Source organism: Protopterus annectens, chromosome 14.part0 (genome assembly GCF_019279795.1).
Source record: "Protopterus annectens isolate FY-2018-M chromosome 14.part0, PAN1.0, whole genome shotgun sequence".
In the NCBI taxonomy this organism is placed as follows: domain Eukaryota; kingdom Metazoa; phylum Chordata; order Ceratodontiformes; family Protopteridae; genus Protopterus; species Protopterus annectens.
The window spans coordinates 662026539-662037609 of NC_056748.1; the positions used below are offsets into that span (position 1 = coordinate 662026539).

General features: G+C 38.2%; 1 protein-coding gene across 1 annotated transcript in view; it reads right to left on the reverse strand.

Annotated features, from left to right (window-relative positions):
• The window catches only part of STAMBPL1 (STAM binding protein like 1), a 417426-nt gene extending 406597 nt beyond the window's left edge, over nt 1–10829 (reverse strand). The window contains exon 1 of the mRNA XM_044056412.1: nt 10637–10829. The gene's annotated coding sequence lies outside the window, so the exon portion shown is untranslated. The remainder of the gene's footprint in view (nt 1–10636) is intronic.
• Between the last annotated feature and the right edge of the window lie 242 nt (nt 10830–11071).

Genomic DNA, 11071 nt, shown 5'->3' on the forward strand with positions numbered 1-11071 from the left:
ATGTTTGGGAGGATGAGACATACCTTGTCCTTTGTGAGTAGATCCTTTCTTTGAGGAAGTTTTTGGTAGTTGTCCTTAGACTCCTGGTGCTAGAGAATGGAGAAACAAAGTTGTGTGGGTCAAAATGGAGTTTCAAAAGTCTTTAGTAAGACTTTGTTTATCAGAGAAAGGGGGAAAAGACATAGAGGAGCATTCCTATCCATGTCACAGAAAGGTATTCATTTTCAGCCCTTTCTGCAAGATGTCCTGGCACAGGACTGCTGAAATTGTTTGTTGTGAGAAGGCAAACAGATCTACTTGAGGAGTTCTCCACAGGTGGATAATCTTCAGGAAGATCTCCAGGTATGACATCCATTCATAAGGATCTATTCTGTATCTGCTCAGTGAATCTGCAATTGCTCTTTGTTCTGAAAGAATTTAGCTTGCCTGTAAGAGAGATTTTTCTGAGTTGCCAGCTCCCAAGCAACCATGGCTAGTCTGTACAAGGATTAAGACCCCATTGCCATTTTTTTTACATACCACATAACTGTTGCATTGTCTGTTATAACTAACAGTGGTCCAAGTATCCATATATTTTAATCTCTGCTTTGAGAACCTTTCTAAGGACATAATGTAATTGATGTTTATATGTTTGTGTCTGAAATGAGGCACCCACATGTCCTGGGCTTTGATACTTTGAGACACTGCCCCTCATTCAAAGCTTGTAGTGTCCATTGTGACTAAGAAGGAATGGGAGAGACTTGGATTCAGGTGGAATTTTTGGGCACCAGAGAAGTTCCTTTTTGATGATTTTTTTTTACCAGTATAGGGAATGACACAGGATGTTAGTGTTGGGTCCAAACAGACTTGAGAAACCATTGATTTTTTTTCCTCATGTGGATTCTAGCCTAAGGAAATGGGAGGATGGATGAAGCCATATGACCAAGAATTCTGTGGAACTCCCTTGCTGTAGAACTGCTCTGTTGAGCCAGATCTGGGGTAAAGTAACAATAGGAGGAATCTTTCTGTACAAGGAGGTAAGCTACCATTAGAGAGGTATACAGAAGGCATCCTATTGGTTTTGTAACAAAGACTGCAGAAGAGATTCATGTAGAAGTGAAGGTATTCTAGAGTGTCTTGGGTGGTAATAGCCAGAAAGGGCATTTGTCCAGGTAGGGGAAAATATGAATTTCCTGAAGCTTGCAGAAGGCTTTGACCATCATCATTCTATGAATATCCTTGAAGTGGTAGAGAAACCAAAAGGCAAAGACATACATTAAAAGTGCAATGCCAACTCAAAGAATCTTAGCTAGGGTAGCTTTGTGTGGAAGAAGAGAGAAAAGGACTAGAAGCTTAATGTTTTGAAATTATCTACTCTCTTATAAGAAACACTGTAATAAGGACCACCTGATCCAAAGACCTAAGCTTCCTCTGTGAGATCAAGAACACCTGCTGACATGATAAGTTCTTTACAATGCACTTTTTTTTTTTTTTTTGGAAAAGACCACCTCTGCACATCAAGAAAAGTACCCCCAGACTACTTTCAAAGCTAACTTTCATGACTGGATGGGAAAACTGCAAATTCAAGTCTAGAATCAGTACAAAAGATCTTCTGTCTAAAGGGAACTAGTCTACTCTTTCCACTATAAAGTTAAAATTAGGAAGTGCAATACCCATCAAGGTTACATCTCCCTCATCAATATAAACAAGCAACTCGGGGGCTAATCAAGTCTTCCAAAGCCACACTTAAGGTAGAAATAGCTTCTCAGGCCAATGACAATCACAAGACACTCTTCAGCTATGTCCCCAACCTCAAAGGCAGTAAACAACAAATGTGATGAACTAACTGTAACTGAAATAATCTATATGGTGCCAGAGGATAAAGCAAATCTATTGGATGACAAATTTAGATCCAATTTTACCCCCTCTCTCCCTAAGACACCCCTCTGGAAATACCCTCAACCATAACACCCCAAGTATCATTAGATAAAAGGTCCTCAATGCACTTTCCAAGGCCAACACTGCATCGATGGTCCCCAATCATATTCCTGGATACCTCCTTAAAAGCATGAAACACAACCTATCAGGGTCACTAAAATCAATATTTAACCATGGCCTTCAGACAGAATTCATGCCAAACAAATGGAGGACTGCAGCTGTCATCCCCCTGCACAATAGCAGACGATCTATGGACCCAGCTAACTACAGACCCATAAGTCTGACGTGTGTCATATGCAAAGACCTGGAAAGAATTATCATGGAGATAAACAACAACATAGGAAGCCTTCAGTTACTGGACCTAACTCAATTTGGTTTTGTCAAGGGCAGGTCATGCCTATTCAATCTGGTGGACATCTTCAAGTTCACCAAAGCAATGGGTGAGGACAAAACAGTGCATACTGCCTACCTTGAACTGGCCAAAGCATTTGACACAATACCCCACTTGGACAGTGTAGAGAAACTAACTATATTATGAATAAACTGCTATGCCACTCACTGGAAAGCAGCTCACAGACTGGACGCATAAAGTTTAGACAGGATTCTACCTCGATAAAGACGTCAGCCACTAGCTGATTCCCTCAAGGCTCGGTGCTGGGGTTGCTACTTTTCAGCATTAACTTTTCTGAAGTCAAGGCCCATTTCAAGGGCCCCTGGTTGACCAAGTTTTTAGATGATTGCAAACTAGGTATAGTCACAGAATCCCCCAGTGACACCAGTACCCTCCAAGAAGGCATGGCATGGACTAATAACTGGTGCAAGAACCACAGTTGAAAACACATTGCCAAGAAATGCACAATAATATCGTTTGGGAAAATGGCTACCCCCTGGAAACTACTAAATTGATAATACCCCCCAAGAGTAGACCAAGTGGTCAGGAATTTGGGCTCACATGTAGAGAGCAACATGGACTTTGACCGTCATGCGTCTATGGTAGTAAGGAAGTCATTCTATATTGAGAAAATTATAAACAAGGGTATGGCATCTAGGTTTAGGGGTGTCACTGTTTCTCTGTACTCATCCCTCATTAGACTAGTCATTGAGTGCAATAACCTCTTTGGGATGTGCCCGACCAGGCATATGAAACAAATGGAGCATTCACAGGGGTTCCTCACAAAAAGAATACATGGCTTAAATAACATGTCCTGTGTGGATTGCCTGAAAGCTCTACCCCTGTAATGGGTTACCTACAGACTGCCGATAGGTGATCTATGCCTGGCCTACAAAGCATCCTCTGATGCAGCTCTGATGGACCTGTTCCACAACTGCAAAACAAATAGCATCAGAATTATCTGATCCAGGGACCTAAACCTTGTCAGAAACATAAATAGGACATGTTGGAGGGACAGGCATGTGTCCCAGAGATTACCACTTCTCTGGAACTGGCTTCCTATCCAAGTGAAGCAAAGCTCTTGCCTAACCCAATTCAAGTGTATCTTGGACCTGTGGATGTGGAATCAGAAATGTAATACTTGTCTGGTGCCTATGTCTCTGGTAGAATGAAGCAGTCTATAAATGCCCAAGCCTAAATACACCCCTTAAATAACACTAGGGAATCAAAACCCGTCAGATACATTTAGGAAGAGTGGCTAGGCTTAAAAAGCCCCCCCACCCCGCCTCTCATTTGCTCGTCAGAAATAATATTAGACTCAATCCATCTACCTATGCACCTAAATATCTACAGCCAACCGCTAATTGTGAAATGTTTTATTTTTCTATATCTCACTTGTTTTCTTATTATGGCACAAAATGTTCTTCACTCTAGGCTGGTCACAGCAGGAAAAGGAAAGTTAGGGCTGAGCTATACTTGTATAAAGAGGAAATGGTACAGGGGAACATTATGAAATTTTCAATAGTAAATACTGTGTCAAGCAACATTTAAACGTTTGTCATTTCCAAATTTCCTCAAGTGATTGTGCCCCTTCGTTTTATTCATGACACTACTTTAGTTGTGCATATTCTGTATTATTCACTGAATCCATCACCTACTTGTACAGCACTATCATTAGTTTTAAGCTTATTGTGTCAGCCTGTTAAATTTTCTGTCAGCTTAGACTGATGTCATTATTATTTATTTGTAATTGTGTTATTGTGCAGTGCTCTTGAGTACAGTGTTTTTTTATATGTAAACAGTACTGCTTTTAACTCATTAATGCCTGCCATCAGTAAGATAATTAAATGCAACATTCCTACTTGCCAATAGACAGGATTGCAGTTACCTGCAGCTAAAAGTCAAAAGAAGTCTAAAGAAGAATTAAATGCTGGAAAATATTATCATCTGAATGTGAAAAATAGCCTTTTCCACTTACTTTTCAGATGAAGTAATTTCCACACATTTTATATGCTAAATTTCAACAGCAAGTACCACAAACTCAGTACCATGACTAAGTTACAGCAAAACAGGAATGTTCTAAACATTTTTGCTTTGAAAAATCCTACCACTTTTCCCTTGGAAGATCTTACCTTCCTTTGCAGAGCACATTCCTTAAATACCCAGTTAAATAGAATAAACCTTCATCAACAGACAAATTAGACATGTCATGACAGATTAATATCCCAACATATCTCACACCTTTGGGACAAGCTTCTACTACATGTTAAGCAGGGGATTGTGTTTACCATTTTCAGCCTGAATAATTGGAGGGGCAGTATCAGAGCCTCCCCGACCTACCTTGTGTTACCTTCTATGAAGCTGAAGGGAACTTTTGAGTATTGTTTATTAGCTAGGCTTGCAATGGTCTGTAGAATGATTGCCTCATACTTAAGTTTGAAACTAAAGAAAATGTTTGGGCATGGTCTGCCTTTGAATTATTGACCTGAATGGGACAAGGCAGCTCACACAGCAGTACAGGCATGATTATCACCACAGTGCAATCAGCAGATTTTCCCACAACCCCCTGGTGAAAGTTGCAATCACACATCTAACCATCCAGAGCAGTCAAAGTTTTCATGTGAAGTACTCTACTTGATACGTAAAAACAACCAATTTCAGAGATGGGTGATGCACTAAATAAAGTATATGTCATGCCAGCTGGGGTGATGCACTAAATAAAGTATATGTCATGCCAGCTGGTATTGTTAATATAGCAGTGCAGGTTAAGTCTCTTGGGTGGGGGTTTGCTTTACCACTTTATCTATTTATCTGAAGTAATTTAAAGAAAGTGAAGTCAACTGTACCCCAAGATGCTAAGCAGAGATCCTTTATGAAAATCTAAATTAAAACTAGTAGAGGGATAAATTTAGTCTATCAGAGAAGCTAAGGGTAGCAAGACAGGAAACCTTTTTGGCGAGTAAATGCTGTGGTTTCCTGAGCCTGTTTTGGTGGTTATTTATTTATTTAACATCTGTTTACCGGGAAAGTCTGACTTGGAACAATGCCAATTTTCAGCAGAGGCCTGGGGAGAAAAGCTCCAGACACATGCCTTTGTGACATGGGAGGAAACCAAAGCACCCAGAGGACACCCACATGAATGCAGGGAGGACATGCAGACTCTGCACAGAAGGCACTCCAGCCGAGAATCTAACTGGAGAACCTCTTGCTGTGAGGCAACAACGCAACCACTGCATCATGCCAAAGGGGGCATTATATTCACTGATGCACCTAAAAAAGAATTATTGCAGTGGCAGTATAAATTCCATGGATCTTGATGAGATACACCAAAGGATAAGATATATACGATAGAAGGAGTTCCTAACCATTATAGAAGCATGGTAGTCAAACATAGTTCATTATCAGCATAAGTACCAAAGCCCATGATGACTGGATCTGTTTTAAGTGGAATGCTGAATATGTGTTATAAAATGGTGAAGTCAGATTTGCCAAAAGGAGCTATACTACTAATTTTTGGGATTGGTGGTAAGCCCATAATTAATATGCCAAGAAGTTGTACATTCTAATCCTTGCTGGAGAATACGAGAGACAGTACTGGGTTTCATAATTCTCTCCAATCAGAAATTAACAATACTCTTATCAATTTTCATGTCAGTGTAGTGGATATCAAAGAGGCGAGAACCCAGGACTGACACCTCTGGGACACTGCTAGTGATGTTACTTTCCACAGCAAATACTGCAAACTTTATCATCATTACAGCATTTAGAACTTGGTTGTTGACCGTGTCTTCTGTCTGATAACATTTAATGAGCCATCACAGTTATAGTATTTCTATCATGACAATATGTATATAGCAAAATGCCACAGCTCTGGTGTCTTACGATAGCTTTTCCTACTGCACAACAGTGACATGTTGTTACATACTCCCCCAAGCATTCTAAAATTCAAAGCAGAATATCACAGTGTGAAAATTAATATGATACTACATATGACTTTGCTGAATTATTTTTAAAATACTTACCTTACTTCTGTTATTACAAAGTACAACTCAAAATGCCACAGCTATCCTCAAAACACCCACCCCAATAAATATTTCAGAACAGGGCTTGTTGTTGCACAATTGGACTGTGTTACTGTCGATGTGTATATCCTTTTTTTTTAATTTAATGCTCAATGTTAAGTACAAGTAGTGCTTTTTGCAGACATTTTCAAAAGCATTATCTGGCATGTTAAGAGTAAACGTGTCAAATGTTGCTTTACTCACATGTTTTAACATTCTGCCTACTTGTTCCACATCATTTTAAAGGTAAAGTAAAAAGCCAAATATTGGGAATCTCACATATTGTATTCTTCCTTTACAATAGTTATAACTCAAAAAAATATTTTCATTGAAAAGGACACTCAATATACCGTTCAAAATATCAAAGTACTAATGGTTTGTAAACCAGCACAAAACATTATCTAATTCAGATGAAAACTGTAAATGAACAATTCCCAATGGCAGTGAACTGCACTGGTAAAATACCTCAAAGGAAACGCAGCACAGTGTCAGCAGCCATGGGACAGCTAATATACATTTGTTGAAATAGACTACTAAATGCATTTAGTAGTCTAACTGAGACTTTACCAGACTCGTTTATACTCAGTTGGTTGTAGTTTAGATAAAATGTTTAAACAGATGACCAGTAATCAAACAATAAAAGTTGTGGCATAAAAATACAAACGCTGAAAACATCCCTAAAGATACATGATCTCCCGGGTCGTTGAGGTTAATGTCAAATGAGTTTCATCTTATTTTTATTTATTTCAGTATGGCTTTAATACTAATATGGTTATTTAAACCCAGAAAATAGATGCATTAAAACATTTGTCAGTTATATTCCTCACAATCCAATTCATTGACAGGGTTATTTTCTATAATATCTCTCCTCATGCTATTCAGAACAATAAAAGATCTTTTAAATTTGTTGCATATGACTGGATGTTAAACAGAGCATGTCTGTCATCTTTCACTTAAATAGAGTAATTATGTTCATATTTTATTTCTTTTATCTATATTTCCAGTATGAAATACCTCACAAATGAAGCAAATTGTACAAAGAATTGCAATTAAATTACCCTGGGGCCTCATAAGCTCTTTTGATATTTGCACAACAAAATGAAAGGATGTTGACTACAAATCTACACTGCTTAAAAGCACAGCAAGAAAACGTGCCCTTTACCTGCACTGTATTGTTGTTTTTCAGTCTGGAAGCCTTACTGAAACTCTCGATATAGCATTATTTTTTAACTCTCAAAAAAAACCTTGGGGTGGGAGGTTGGCATAATGGTTAAGGTGTTTTACCTTATAGGCACAAGGTGCAGGTTTTGATTCTCACATGGGGTAACTGGCTAGGCTTAAAATGTCCCACAAGCGCCATCAGCCAAGTAGTAATCTATGAACCTATTTCATTAATGTCTGCACTGGAAGGGATAATTCTCCAATTGTGTTTTATTACAACTCTTTGGACTAGGGTATCCAAAATATAAGTTACCAAGAAGCTTGTGCTCTTACTGACATTGTTATTTCATAACCTAGCCATATAATTAGCTAAACCAGCTATGGCCAGTGGCTAATATAAATAATTCCTGCCATTAACTACTTCACACTCACAATTATCAATTAATTTTAGAGGAGGGGTGGTTTAAAACCTTTTTTGAGCATCTCCTGGAAAAAAAAAAAAAAAAAGAAATCATCTTCTACAGTAGGTCTGTAAGTTCTGACCAACAGTCCCTTAACTACATTCCTTTTAACATATGAAAGATGTATAAACTAATGCTCCAGATAAGAGTTACTGGCCACATTTTTTGCATAAATACTGGTAAAAAAGAATGTTAACTGACATCCTAAAGAAAAGTAACATACCTAAAATTAATACTGTGACAACAGGTCTCCTATCAGATTGTTTCTATTCTATTTTTAGAGAAATCATAAAACCAAAATACAAAGACAGAAATTCTGAAAAGTGATGCATGAAACAAGATACTGTTGAACTAAATATATTCTAAAGGAAGAAATAAACAGTTGGACGTTACAAGCACTATTACGGGTGGCTAATGCCTTCAAAGGAGCACACACTTCTGGATCTTTAAACTTCATTTTATGATTATTTTCTAAATCTATTACATCATTATGTCTGCATGTCTAAGCTTGAAATGTTTTTCTCAAACATCAGTCTGGATCTTGAAAATGAAGTCCCCATATAGATTAAATTAGGTAACTTCATAAAAGCCCTTAGTTCTTATATTTGAAGAACAACACTCCTATAAAATCACACGGATAGAAATTTCTGTTTTCCTTATTAAATTCCCAGCATTAATTTCTGGGTTGATCCTATTTCCTAACGTCTACATCATTGGAAATGTACAAATGATTTGGAAACTCCTCCTCACCCTACAGCTGTTTTTCACTTATCTTGGTTATAACAGAAGTTGCTACTTTCCTGTCATCAGAATGGCAAGAAATAAGTAACAGTAGGCATGGGATATGATTACTTAATATGACGCTGTCCTGTAAAAAAACATAATGCAACATCTGAATTATTAACAACATCATGCAATCTAGGCGAAAAATAATCACCTGAATCTGAATTTAAACAAGTAAAATATTTTACAATCCCCTTTAACCTATTTTCTGCAGCAACATCTATAGGTGCCAACAGCCTTCATTTCCTGTGATTATCTTTAAATAGTTTAGGTTGTCTACATAAAATAGTACCTTTGGATGAGCCACCCACCCAAAAAAATGTCATATATTTACTAGTTATATAGCATTTCATTAACATATTAAACAATATACATTTGATTTGATTCTCCATTGTAGAAATTTCGCATTTTCTAAAAAATTTCTACAAATATGCTACTTGTTTTCAAAATACTACCATGATGCGCAAAGTTCATTAAAACAATACTCCCCTGCCTGCTTTAAATGCTCTAATAACTTTTCTTCATAGAATGGCAGATACCTAATAAAGTGCTTCTGTCTTTTCTTTAAACTATAACATATGACTATGTTATCCCAACATGTTTTAAATTATTTTTAAAAGATCTTTTTCAGTAAATCAAAAAAAATGAAAAACTGAGATTAAGAGGAAGGACAAGAGGAAGCTGCTGCTTAATCTCTGTAATATTATCAAAATTCCTTTGCTTACTTGTCTAAAACAGATGTAAGTTTAAATCATGCAAAAAGGAAAATGCTTAATAAAATCACTCTAGCTCTGAGGCCTAGAAGGATGGGTTCCTAAGTGTGACCCAGATGACCTTACACTGGTTAAGTGGCTTGACTGCATTATGAGACAGATGGGTAGGTCTAGAGTGAGAGACCAGTGTTGCCTCACTCATCCTGGGGTGAAGGAGGAAGTCTGGCCCACATTTATGCCAACACCTATGGCAAAGAGAGTTGTAGAGAATTCAGCAATGTGGTACAGAGTTCTGCTTGGTCCTGCCAAGCTGCATTTACATGGCACCCCTCTTGGGGCATGGGCAAGGGTGTAAAAACCTACAGGGGAAAATGTACCAGGCCTTCATGTCAGCCAGTGAGGGCGGTGTTAGGACAGAAAACAGAAACACTGTTCACGGCTGCCTGCATTATTGCCATGCCATGAACAACTTCCACCTGAGTGATGGCAAATGAATGGGACAGTAGTAGTGGCTATTTGGTCAGCAAGCACAGGGACAAGGGAAAAAAAATAAGGAACTCAATCTGTCAATGGCATGCTTTTTCTTGGGAAAAAAAAACGTTTCTGCTCCTGGTCCACCTGGAATAGAGGGACAAAGACTTGACTCCACACCAGAGAATATATTTTCGATTAGCAGCATGGGTGCTGGAAGGCTCAGGTAGAAGAAGGATGGGAAGGAGCAGCTGCAAGGTAGTAGATTGGTGTGTTGCATTAGCAACACCTACAAAAGTGCAGGTGTATCATCTTAAGTAAGGAGCCTGGTGTACCACTGCAAAATATGCACCACTGGGACAGGAGACCTGAGATGTTTGGTAGCATGCATACATGGTAGCAGTGATGGTGCATAACTCAAGCCAGTGGGGAGACAGAGACTAGAAGTATATATAAAAAGTCCACGTGTTTCAGCTGATAAGTGTACCATTCCTGGCACCCAGCTCCCACTTCCCAGTGGAAATAATGGGTTGCCAAGCTCTCATACCTGGGAGGAACAAATAGGTATGTTGGTTCTTGAGGGTCAATGAGGGAGTGGGACAAAAATAAATAAATAACTCAAACCTTTACTGAAAACAGAAAGTTACAGGTGACAATTCATTCTCTTGAAAGCCTTACCTCTTGAAGATGTTGATGTGTTGCTGTTCTGATTCTGGACTTCTTGTTCCACTTACTGACTGTTCTCTGCTCACAGTTGCTGCATTATCCCAAGTCCTCCTTTGACTGGCTACTTCAACTGCATACGCTTGAGGTCCTCATGTAGAGTCTGGACTCTCTTGGACAAACTGAAATGATAGCTGTTGGCTTTTGTAAATGCCTGTTAACAGAATTAATCAGAACATTAGTTTTCTGGTGATCAACAATATCTAGACTGTTAGTTTAATCACTGGTTTGATTATTTATTACACTTATAACAGTATCAGTTTCATCAGACTAAATTATAAACAGTGATCTATTCATATTAACTTTTATTTCTTAAAAATATCTGTTTTTAAAGGCAGTTATATTTTTCTCATAATTGTCTACTACTGCAAGTAAGTATGTTTTGATTGT